The 12764-nt window shown below is 54.2% G+C and overlaps 1 pseudogene; it reads right to left on the bottom strand.

Annotated features, from left to right (window-relative positions):
* Positions 1–6698, bottom strand: part of LOC143389850 (paired box protein Pax-2-like) — a 78374-nt pseudogene extending 71676 nt beyond the window's left edge.
* Between the last annotated feature and the right edge of the window lie 6066 nt (positions 6699–12764).

Below are 12764 nucleotides of genomic sequence, written 5' to 3'. Positions count from 1 at the left end.
GGAGCTTGATTCTCAGGTCACCTGTTGCCTACACTCTATGGCTTTTGAGGATGAAACATCCCACACTTGTGCCTAAGCCAGCTTCCAAAAACATCTTTTGTGTTAGATAGGGCTGCCATCACAACTACTTTGTTGTTCCACTCCTCCATGCCACACAAGGAAACGAATCACCTTAATTATACACATCTTGGGTTCTTCCAAATGCTTGAAAATCCCATCACTGACAACAAGCATTTCTCTGAAATATTACCCAGATGTCACCACCTAGTTCAGCAACGCAGGTCCTCTACTGGGTCACTCTTGGCTCCAGCTGCTCTCCTCCTAAGACCTCAGTTCCAACTCACTGTCAGGGCCAGTAGCCAGCTGAGACAGTCTCAGATGGCTCAGAAAACAATGCTTTGTCCCCTTTTTTTCCCTAACCAGCACTCTTGCCTCAGCACTCAGCTTCCTTAGCCTCCTCCTGACTTTCAAATGCAAAGGACTTATTCCTCTCCCAAACCACCCAGCCTTTTTCTCCAGCTTCTTTGGAAGGTATCTGAATGTCAAACCATGATATTTTCAATACCTAGCTAAGCCAGACCCAGGGAGCTGGAGGGTTTCGGAGGGTGTATAATTAGCTGATCAGTATTATGTTACCCTGTTCATAACTGAATAACCATTTTAATACAGATGGCACACACTGGGATAATTTCTGGGGTCGCCTTGCAGTACGTTACAACACGAGTGTGGCAGAGGGAATCTTCTTTAGCCAAGGTACATTCTACCAGCTAATTCTACCTGCTGTTTTCAGGATGATTTGGGATAATTCCATATCATTTGCAAAATATTTTAATAAAAACCCTGTGATTGGTGATGCCAGTTTCAGAAAAAGGCACCATCTGAATTATTAGTCACCTTGATAGTGAGCCTTTAAAAGAGTGCAAAGAATAATGGGGTGTGGAATTCTTAGCCCTCTTCTCTTTTGGGAAGAACCTTAAAATGGAGGTCCAAGGCTATCTGAAACTTACTTCTGACTGGTGAATGACTTGTGCAGGATCTCTGTGTATAACTGTCAGGTTGTACAGTTGCACAACGGTGAAGCTGTCCTGGGGTTCCTAAGCCCAACTGCTGCTTGTGTGTTCTGCAGCCACCCAAGAAAGGCATGCTGACATACTGGCTGTGATATATATGCATGCAGCATGCCCATGTATTCTCCCAGAGAACACACTGAAGGAGTTTGGGAATTAGAGTTCTAACTATCTTACATGTTAAGCTTACTCTGGCTTGTGTCATCCCTACTCTTGAACCTGTCATCAGTGCAAAGACTTCATCCTGGAGATATGTACCCTAGGTGGTTGGGGCATCTCCAAAGCTTCAGTCTCAAGGTCTGATTTCTCCCTCCCTGCGTGGCATCCTACTCCTTGTCCAGATCCTCAATCCTGCCAATAACTGTCTGGTGGTTGGCATTTGCTCTGCAGACCTGGATGCCAGTACTTCTAGGCCAGAAATTTGTGCAGAGCTTGCTAGCAAAACCTGGGCTCTTGGGAGGCAAGCTTTGTGGGGGTTGGCTAAGAGGGCAGGGGAGCCAGGACTGGTGGCTGCCCCTGGGAAAGAGCGCATGCCTTTAGAAAGGGAAGTCTGTTTGAAGGCAATGAATAGACACTGGTCATTTTAAAGGCTTTGCTATGGGCTGTGATTGTCTCTAGATCCCGAGGCGCATAATCTTGGAGTCTTAATTACCACAAACACTTGGATTCATTTCCAGGACGCAGGCAGGAGAAGCCTGGCAGGGAATACCCAGCTCTGAACTGGAGACAACCCTGTCTGTTTGTCTATCTCTCTGTCTCCCAAGAATCCTCTCCCTACTCAAAGGACTTCAAGCTGGGAGCTGGAAGACAGGGTGGAGGCTGGACAGACCTGGTTCAGGGAGACACCCCAGAAGGCAAAAACTGGGAACTGGAGTCCCATCTGCAGACCAGGGTGTGAGTTCGGGAATAAAGAATTGCTGTTTGAATCTACAAGCTGTGTGGAGACTCGTGATTTGTGCCCAGCCAGAGACTGCGGCAGCTCACCTGTTGATGAAAGAGATGCTGGGCACTGTGTTGTTGTCGCAGATGCCCTCAGCCAGGAGCCGGTCTCAGATCTCCCAGGTGAACATAGTCGGGTTCTGTCACTTGTATTCAGCAATCTTGTCCACCACTTTGGGCGTTGCCACCTTGGGCTTGGAACCACCGATCACACCAGGCTTGATGCTGCCAGTCTCGTAGTACCTGCGCTGGGAAGGCCGGCAGGGTCAGCAAGAAGCAGGGTGGTAGCAGGGGCAGGGGGGCTGCAGGCTCTGAAGCCACTGAGCCACTCTCCCACCTGAGGCAGCAGCTTGGAGGGAAATGGACCACTGTGGCTGAGTCGAGACTTCCAGAGGAAACTTGGCTAATGTGAGAAATGCTGCAGAGGCAGAGGACTAAGGAATGCTCTCTCCTAGGAGACAGCCACACCAGGGGTGCATATTGGTCAGAATAAGCACCGGGGGAGTGAAAGCTCAGCTTTTCACTTGGGAAGAGCAAGCCAGGAGAGGCCTCAGGTAAAGCCAGGGCTGAGGCACCACCTCCAGCCCTTTCCTACTGAGCACAATGCCCTATGGGAACCAGGACCCTCCTGACTCCTGAATGCTGTCTTTTCTCCTCTTGGGGACCCATTTTGCTCCCCACCCCATTCCTCCAACATCTTTCACATTAACTGGCTGGGAAAAGTGTCCCTCCCTTTCTGAAGCCACAAATGGAGCTTCCTCCCCTTGGAGGTTCCTGAAGCAGGGCAGGCACTGGGTTGATCCTGCTCCACTCTTCCTCCTAGGGCTGTGCCACCACTTGATTTCCCTTTCCAAATGAAACAGCTCTTTAGATCCCTTCTAGCTGGGGGTCTCCCTCTCCTGTTTGGCATCCTCCACTTTTAACCAAGTCCTAGGGCCAGGGAAGGAGGAGGGCGTCTCCAGGGATAGCTCCGGCCCTCACCTGTCCAGGATTTTGCTGACACAGCTGTGGCTGACCTGCAGCTGTCGGGAGATGTCACAAGGCCGCACACCCTGGTGGGCCAGCTCCACGATGCGCTGCCTCACCACGTCGGGTAGGGGCCGGCCATTCACAAACACCCCCCTGAGCTGGTTCATACCCCCGTGCCCTGCTGGGGAGAGACAAGAAAAAAACACAACACCCCACACACAGCAGGGACCAACCATTAGTCAGGGTCCGCGGCCCCAGACTTGCTAAAGGAGCAGGTAGGTCTGTGGGGCATATTCCTGAACTCGAGAAGGAAGGGGCGGGGGGACTGACCACAATGTGGAGGATTAGGGGTTGGAACTCCAGGGGCCCTAGAGAGGAAAGCGCAGACGTTGGACAGAGGGCTGGGCAGAACGCGACTCTCAGACCAGGTCTATGCGAAGGAGAAAGTGAGGGAAGGAATGGAGAAGTCAGGAGAGAAAAAAGAATGGGAAGGAGGAGAAATAAGGTAAAAGGGATTAATGCCAGTTGGGAACAAATACAGGACAGTGAGGAGATGAAGTGCCTGGTAAGACGGAACTAGCTGGAGAGGGATCCCTCCTGCGCTGCATGCAAGGGGCAGATTCAGTGCGTGCGAGGGCTTGGAAGCGGATGGGAGGTCCGGGTCCCCTTAACTCTGCTCAGCCGAACCCCAAGCATAGAGAAGAACACACAGACACACACACACACACACACACACACACACACACACACCTTTGCTCTCTACCTCTTCCTTTGTATTTATTTTTAATCGGGATTGCACTACCTCTTTCCCTGTGCTTTTTGTTTGGTGTGTTTTTGGCAGGGAGTTTTTCTTCCCTTTATGTTTTCTATCTTTAGATATTTGGGAGAAAATCTACCTTCTCATCTCCCTAGTGTCTAAAGTGGAACGAAAACCAGCTGAAGAAGGGAGAGTGGAAGAGACAGGGGTCGGGCATGTGATGCTGTCAAAGACAAGATGATGGCCTGAGAGCTGCCTGAGAGCTGCGCGGTTCCCCGCTGCAGCCGAGAACACAGGCTGTTTGGGTTCGCCTGTCAGTCGCTAACTGCTTCGGGCTTGGTGCAAACCATTTCACCCAGGTCTTACAACACAGGCTGCCCTATCCGCTGAGGACTCACCTGGCACCCTTTATAGCCAGCCCAAGCCAGTACCAGTCCCTCTGACCTCTTAGAGCCCAGCCGCCCAGAGAGCCCAGGGAACCCAGCAACAAGAGCGTTTGCTCTTCTGGCCAAAAGGAGGATTCTGGGTTTCCAGTCCTATTAGCTGGGTTTCCAATACAAGAGGCAAGGTGGTCACTGGGTGCCAGACTTGAGGGTTCTGCCCCGGTGCCCCATTCTCCCTGGCCTACCACAGACTAGAAATCCTGTACCTAGAGCGATCAACCTGCAGCGGCATTTAGCAAGCAATCCAAGCTCAGAGACTTGTAGCAGCTTAGGCCAGACTGGGCCAGCAACCTGCAACCCCTGCCATGCTGGCCTCAAGCGAGTTCGGAAAAAGCGGGGGGCATCTTGTGCCCCCTTCGCTTTTTCTCCCGTCCCCTTCTGGGGAAACCAAAAGAAATCGGGTGAAATACCTGGGAAGAGGCCTCTGATTAGGTAGCTCTTGGGAGGCCAGAACCTCTTATTTTGCCCCCATCCCTGTATCTCCCCATCTCTAGTCCCACTCCTCACCCCTTCCCTCCTTCCAAACCCCAACCATCAATAATTTAGGCCCCGGGAGAACTCGCGTTACCAGCATGAAAAGGCGGCAGCTGCGGGCAGATTAAAGATGAATAATTCAGCCTCCCCGGGCTCCGGGCCTGGCCCCTCAGCCCCAATTTAAAGGGTGGAGATGGGAAGGGGGCACGGCAGACGTCCGGGCCGGTGGTCGACCGGAGGCCTGAGGTCTGCCGGGCTGGCGCTGAGTCAGGCCTGGAATGCGCCACTGCCGGCGGTGACGACTCGGACTGTAGCTGCTGGCCGGCGAGTCAGCCAGCCCGCCGGCTGCGCGGCGACTCTCTCCTTTCTTCTGACCACCTTCTGCTGTCCTTGCTCCCTTTTGGGTTTCAAAGTGGCTATCAGTGCGCGGCCCAGGCGCAATCTTCCAGAGAAGAGAGCCAAAGCTGTGGCAGCCGGCTGCGAGACAGGCGGGCTGGGTGAAGACGGTGTGAGGACCTAATTCCACTCCTGAAAAGGAGCAAGGCTTTCCGGCCCAGCTTGCAGCGAAAAGCAACTGCCTGAAACCCTCGGCTTGGGTTTCCTGTACTCAGAAATTATTTAGGGAAATATATTTTATCCCAGGAGTAGTTTTTAAAGACCCCCCCCCCAAAGCTAAATATATGCCTAGAGAAACACAGCTCTTTCTTCTTGGCTTTCTTGTCTTAAGCACAGAGGTAAGCCAGGTCTAAAAAGTTTCCTTGTGAAAAGTTGCAAATTACCTTAATTATTAATTTACAGATGGGGAGGGGTTTTCTACTTAGAATCTTATTTATCTTTTTATTTTAAATGTCTGCTTAAATATCTCATGGTTTTCCAAGCTAAAAAACATAATATGAATTAGATAAATTTAAATTTCATTAAAACAATTCTTTTTCCTGTTTCTTTTCTCCTTTTCTCTTTTTTTTTTCTGTATCATCCTTTCAATTTTCTGTCTTTGATTTCCTTTCCCTTGTTTTGACTTCTCTTTCATTTTCCCCCAGTTTTGGGGATTTGCCTTCCTTTTGTTCTTTCCCCCTCATTTTTCCTTCTTTGCTGACCCCCTACCCAGGACACTGACTGCAAGATCCTTAACAGGGAGTGGGAGGCAGGCAAGAAGGCTTCAGAACTGAGCAGAGCTGCACTCTGCCCAGGGGCCAGCTTGGACGGCTGCCCTCATTGCTCTCTTCTTGACTTCGATTTCTCCTCTAACCCCTTTTTGTTTTAGAACATCTCCCAGGGCAGAGGTAGGGAAAGACAATGCCACGTCCTGCCAACCTTGGATTCTCAACTCAAAGGGAAAGGAGATGGAAGGGAAATGGGAAAGAGAGAGGAAGGAAATATTTCAAATCAGCCCAGGAGAAGTTTTGACTAGGCTGGAAGGGCCAAAAAGATGCTGAAAGCGGAGGGTCAGAAGGGGGCACCCCACCCCCACTCTCTTCTGACCAACTGTCCTAACACTCAGGTTGTCCAAGCTAGAAGTCTCCTCCCTGACACCCACAACTCCAAGTCTGAGAAAGGTAGAGATGAGGGAGTGGGGAGAAGAAGACAAACTGAGAGAGGGTGACAGAGTGAGAGAAAACAGAGAGGGAGAAAAACCACAACACCCTAAAAACTGCCTGTCAATTAGTCCTCCAGTCTAGGGCAAGAGGCTGACTAGGGAGCTGGAACCCCCGCCTAGGGCTGTGGGTCCCACGACCTAAGAAGGAGCAGGTGGAAGGAGCAAAAGCAGGTGATGAGTACCAGGGAAGGTAGGAAGGCAGGCAGAGGAATAAGCGTGGGTTACAGAAGGAAGAAGGGAGAGAAGCTAAAGGCGTTAGAAACACCGGGCAAAGGAAAAGAGGTAGAACGAAAAGAGAGAACGGGAAAAGCCAGCGTGGCCTCCGAGATGGGACCTGAGTGCAGGGGCCGGGCTGCGTTGGGATTAGACAGGGTTGGAACCCGAGCAGAAGCCGGGCGCCGGTACTCACGGTGCATCGCGGAGAAGGGGTCTGCTTTGCAGTGCATATCCATGGGGAGGCAGAGGAGCGGGAGCAGCGCGGCGCCACCGCCGTGTCGCCTCGCAAACTCAACTTCAGGACTTGAGGAGAAAAGTGAGGGACGGTGAAGGAGGGAGGGTGAGCGGGCGCCCGGCAGCTGTGGGGCGCGCGGGGGCGGGGGCCGCTGTGCTGAGCTCCCCGCCGGGACTCCTCAGGGCCAGCGGGGGCTTGCAACCGCAGTGCCGGCAACTTCCTACCTTCGGGGCGCGGGACTGGACAATCAGCAGAGCGGCCCCGGGGAAATGGGCCGGGCCAGGGGCCACCGGGGGCGCATTGCTCGTGCAGCAGCTGCTGCCAGGTCTGAGGCCGGGCCGGGGAGGCGGTTAGCTCAGCTCCCCTGGAACCCGGTCATCCACGAGGCGTTGGTCAGAGAGGGCGTGGGGCGGGGGGCGGCCCGAGGGCGCCGGGATGGGAGCTGGGTTGCTCCAAGTGCCGGCAAGTTGGCGAAGTTGGCAGAGAAGTAGCAATCCCTGGGATGTCCGAGCGGGCGCCCGCGGGAGGGGAGCGCGCGAGCGGGCCCCCCGCCCCCGGAATAGGCAAGCGCACGCCGCCGCGGCCAAGGGCCGGGAGGGAGGGAGGGAGATAAGCGGCGCCGGCAGCGCTGGGCTGGCCCCAGGTGGGTTGCGGCTTCGAGAAGACTCGGCCGGAGACTGGAGCCTCGGCTCCCGGTGTGTGTCTCTCTAAAAGCTGCAAAGCCCCCTCCAGACCCCCTCCCCCTCCCCGCGCCGGGAGATGGATGACTTGTCAGACAAAGGCAATAGATTCCACCACTCTGTGATTCGCCAGCGCCAGAGCCCGCTTTTGTTCCCAGTATTTGGGCACCCCGCGTGAAGCCCGGGAGGCCTGACTCCCGCCTGGCCCCGCCCGCCGGGACTGTTGGTCCTGTTGAGGCTGAGCACGTGCTGGGCTTTTATCCTCCCTAGCCCCTCCCCCTCTAACCCTGCTTCCCCTCACTAGAGGTCCCTGCGATCCGCCGGACCCTTCACAGTCCCTTTGAGGGGCAACGACAATGCAAGCCACTTGGCCACCAAAGCGGCCTTTTAGCGGCACGGGTCAGCCAGGTGGCTGCCGCCTGAGGGCCACTGGACAAGGAGGCTGAAAAATAGTGAATCCAAGAGAAATCTGGCCAGCAGGGAGGGTAGGAGAGGAGGGCCCACATCAAAGAACTAGATAGATGAGTGTGTGTGTGTGTGTGTGTGTGTGTGTGTGTGAGATGTGTCAGAGAGATCCTAGTCCTCCTGGCTCAGACCTGACACCGCCTGTCCCCCCTCCCCAGACATGCATGGACCTCTGTACAGCTAAAGGGATCACTCATTCCACAGCCTACAGGAAGGACCAGCTGCCCCTACAGGCATAGTCCCTTTTCTTCTTTATGCCTCAGTTGTTTCACCTGTAAAATGGGGATACTTGTCTACTCTATGGAGCTAACCAAAAGGCATTTTGAAAAACAAACATTTCTATAGTAGATTAAGGAACAGCTTTTTGAATCCTTGGCCTTCCACAAAAAGGAAAAGGAAGGATCTGAGAGAGGTGTTTTCCATTGAATTCCAATTCTGTAGAGCTTTCTGGGGACTCTTGCTGCAGACCTTTCCTGTGTTCTTCTCTTTTGGATCTTCCCTCTTTTCCTTTTGACTATACTCCATCCAGGTTTATCACTCTGCTTTATCCTTCTTGCCACTCCTTGGTTCCCACTTTCCTACCCCCCTCCACCAGCAGCTGGAGGATCAGTTAAATTCCTCACACACACACACCCAACCGCCAGGTTAATTGCGGCCTGAGGCGCGGTCCCCTTCGGCCAGTCCTCCAAAACCTCTGGGAGGAGCTGGGCCATTGATGGAAATCCCGTTGGGTCTGGTTGCAAACAAAGAGAGTTGGTCCTCCCAGGACTTGAAGTCAACTTGCCAAACACACAGGGGAGATGAGATGGTGGGGAGAGGCCTGGCAGATGGGGGAGACAGAACGGCTGGAGAGAGAAGGAGGAGAAAGAGGATGTGAAAGGGACAGGGACGCTAAGGGAACTGAGAAGGCACCTGTATCCGGAAGGCCTGAAGAGGCTGCTTTGGGCAAAGCCAAAGTCCCCACCGAGCCAGCTCCCCTCCCCTCCCGGAGCTAGGGTGAGAAAGTCCGACCCAGGCTGAGTGTTGGTGGAGAAGTAATGATTAACCCTCCTCTCAACCGGGCCGAGCCAGCGGCCTGACTCGGCAGCGGTCGAGGGATGTAGTGAGGGCGGATCCGAGGCGACCCTAGCGCTATCAGCCACCGCCACTGCAACAGTGGGGACTGCGGAGGGAGGGGACAGACAGCATCAAGAGGCAGCCAAAAGGGATCGGAGTGCAAGGCAAAGGGATCGCAACTGCGGGTGTCAGGAAACCAGGGAAAGCGAAATAGCCACAGACAGTACGTAGAGAAAGTAAAGGCCAAATGCGGGCCTGGGCGCGGGGCTGGGCAGCGCTGAGGAATAGTTGGAGAGGGGCGGGAGCACCGGGGCTGAGTTTCCCCAGAGTTGGGAGCAGACACCAAATCTACCATCTCGGATCCATCCGCAGCGCGCGCTTTCTCCCTTCCTCCTCTCCCAGCTGCTGTTTGGACGCGAGGAGCAGGCCGTGCGCGTGCCAGAGCCGGGAGCGGGCAAGGCAGGGGGAGACCCGCCTGCGAGACAGGGAGGCCGGCCGAAGAGCAGGGCCGCCCAGGCGAGGACAGGCTGCAAGGTGGCTGGAGACAAAGGACCGGAGCGAAGGGGAGAGGGGACACCGAGTCAAGAGGGGCTGGCTGAAACAGGGAGAGGCCCAAGGAAAGGGCATCTCTCAGGGGACCCGCCAAGGTTTGTATATTCCTGCCTTCTCTCACGTCCAGCCTAGAGCCAGGACGCCCTGGGGGTTCTTGGCTCGCCGTTTGTGGCCTGGGGTTGGGCTAGGGGTGTTGCTGCAGCTATGGGGGCCGTGTAAGTGTGCATGCGTGTGTGAGCGCGAGTGTGTGTGTTCGCACGCGACGCTTTGGGCAGGCGAGGGAAGGGATAGGGAGGGGAGGGCCGGGCCTTCGCTGTAGGGTTAGACCCCTGCCCCAGGCGACTGCAACTCTCTGCCCTCCACCCTCCGGCAGCCAGAGATTCCCCGCACTTGAAACAAAAGGCCTGAAGTGAATCATTCAGGAGACAGGGCAAGAAAAAAAAAAGTGCCTTGATTTGAGATTTTAAGGGTTACCCGCATCCAGAATTATCGCTTAACTTTCTGTAACTGTTCCTAGAAAAGAAAGGGTGCGAAATAAATCTGGGATATTAGGTCCAGGCCCCGTAGTTTGTCCTGCCACGTCTAGACCTGCGGTAGGGTCTAGACCCGCGGCTAACGAATATGTTGAAGAAACTGACTAGTGGAAGAATACTCTTGCAATTTCTAAATCAATTAAGGAGAATTTGGAGGCAGCGCATCTTTTGGTGAGGGGATGGTGTGAGTCTGTGTTTAAAGTGTTGAGGGTGCATAAAAAGTATGTGAGGGGGGTGGTCAAGGGTGTTTAGGCAAACAGCTGTGTTCCAGGCGGGGCTGAGCTGGGAGCCAGGCCCCGCATCCAGCACCTCCCCCTCCTCGCTCTGCCCTCAGCCAGGCTGCTTGGAGGCCAAGGCCTCCTCAGCCTCTTCCAGCGGGGCCGCCAATCAATCCTGCAGGTCAACACAGCAATTAATAACGGGGTGAGGAGGCCTGGCAAAAGAGGGCGGGAGGCATCTGGCTGTGTCTCCCCCAGGCTCTGAGGACCCGGCAGCGGGACCAGGGAGAGGGAGGGGTCTCTGAGGGTAGAAAGAAGCCTGGGAAGTCAGCGTGAGTCATAGAGTGGGTTCAGAACCCCAGGAGGGAGAGGCAGAGGAACAGCGACGGGGAGCCAGAGAACCAGAGAGCCACTGGGACAGATAGCGGAGAAAAATGGTGGACATAAATAAACGTCTTATTTTTATGGCTCTGGGGGTACAGGCTACACTATCTGAAGACCACAATTGACCTAGTTACTGAATCTCTCCCCTTTCCCCTTCCTTCACCCTTTCCTGATGGTTTTCGCAGCTTAGAAACAGGCTCAGCGAGACCAAATAAAACCCGCATCCTTCGCAAACCTGGCGCGGCGGTTGCGCCTGGGTGTCCGGCAGGCAGGTTGGTTAGTGCGTGTCTGTCGCTGTCATTTTGAACTCATGGGGAGGGACCAAAAAGGGCACAGGGCCAGTCCAGGGGACAGGGCCCCCAGGGAGTGGTACCCCGGCCAGACACGGCTTTGGTAAAGAACAGGGAAGGGGAACCGGAGCAGTGAAGAGAGAAAGAAGGCGGCGAAGGGGCGAGGGCGGAAGACCCTGCGGCTCAGCTGGTGGGGGGCGCCTTAACCTGAGGGGAGATTTCCTCCTCTCCAACACCGCCCTGCCTCAGGCGCGGCTCCGCGGCTCCTCCCCGCCCTTGCTGAGCTGCGCCTGCCAGAAGTGGGAACCCCTCTTGGGGAAAGGAGGGAAGGGAACCGGAGTCTGGTATGCAGGCTTGTCCTACGGTCAGGGGTCAGGATAGGCACAGGTTCCCCGGGTATGCGGAAAATGCCCTGGTCTCTTCTAAAGTATCCCAAGTAATTGAGGATGAGGACCCTGACACTTGCACAAGGATGTCCCCGTGCTCTGCCTCCTTCTTCCTGAGAGCTGGGGAGGGGGACTCCACACAACTGCTGGAAGACTTGCTGAGACTGGGAACCCACTCCATGCACCTCAGGCCTGCCTAGAGGGAAAATAGAAACGTGGTAGCTCCAGGAGTCTAAGCAAACCGGACAGAGGAAAGGGCATCAGAAGGCAAAATATATTCTGAGAGAAAGAAGAAGAGAGAAGCCCTGGACAGGAAAGGAAGGAAGGGGGAGAGAGGTTCCCAGGAAGACCCAGCCATTAGGTCTGTCCTTGGGCTGCATATTTATATGGTCGAGGGGGTGCACAGATGGGCTCTCAATTGAATTCCATCTTCAACACCATCAGAGATTGATTTTGTACTCGCTTTTAATTTTGCCATAATTAATTAGATTATTACAACTGTTTGCTATTGATCTCCCTACTTAAACCTCTGTTGCAGAGGGTCTGCCCACAGCCCTAAAAACCCAGGAGGCCACAGTTTACACTTCTAAAGGCCCAGGTTCTTCCGGTCAGGGCAAGAACTGGGAGGAGAATGGGGACAGCCCAATCAAGAAGCTAGAGCAAGGGTAGTACTGGGGGTGGGGGCGGACATGCGTTATCAGCTGAAAAAAAAAAAAAACACAAAAAACGGGAACTTGAGCTGGGTGAGTGGGGAGGGGAGAAATGAGATTTGGGAAAGGTGAGGAGTGAGGCTTTGACCTCTATGGAAGTATTTGGAAAACTCTGGAAACCCAACCCAGCCCTCTTCCTTCCCACCAATCCCAAACTAAACTTGGGTTCTTGGCTTGCTACCCCTACACTACACCAGGACACCTAATGGGCAGTCAAAGCTGAGTTGGCAGGCCTGGGGGTGGAGGAGAGGAGAAAATCAGCCTTCAGTCAGCACTTGAGTAGACAGTTTCAGATTCTCCTCCCTATCTGGGTCCCCTAGGGTGCCATCTTTTCCCTAGGCCTCCCTTGAACCTCTCCTGATTTGGAGGGCAGAGCCTCCCCTCCCCCCCCACCCCATAGGAGCATCAACACTAGTGCTGGTAATCATATACAAGACTCTTACAAGTGCACACAGGTATGTGCACTCAGTGTTTCCTACCCACTAGCATAGGCACAGAGGCCCACACTCACATCTCCCTTCCCACTAGAAATTAAGGCCTTCCCAACACTCTCAACTTGGAGGAAGTTGGGCAAAATATATATGCTCTGAGAAAAGTTGAAAGATCAAGTCCTGAACACCCAAGAGGAAGGAAAAACCAAGTACTCCAAAGACGTATGAGAAGTTGTAAGACTAACGTTTTCTGGGTGGAAAGTTTTCATTAGAAGATTTAGAGGACACCGGGAGGGAAGGCCCTGGAAGTCCCAGGGGTGAGAAGAGTCCGCAGGGATTCTGTCCCCAGCCCTTAAGGTACA

Source organism: Callospermophilus lateralis, unplaced genomic scaffold (assembly GCF_048772815.1).
Source record: "Callospermophilus lateralis isolate mCalLat2 unplaced genomic scaffold, mCalLat2.hap1 Scaffold_66, whole genome shotgun sequence".
Taxonomy (NCBI): domain Eukaryota; kingdom Metazoa; phylum Chordata; class Mammalia; order Rodentia; family Sciuridae; genus Callospermophilus; species Callospermophilus lateralis.
Note: the sequence above shows the minus strand (reverse complement) of the source record. Positions and strands in the feature narration are given on the sequence as shown.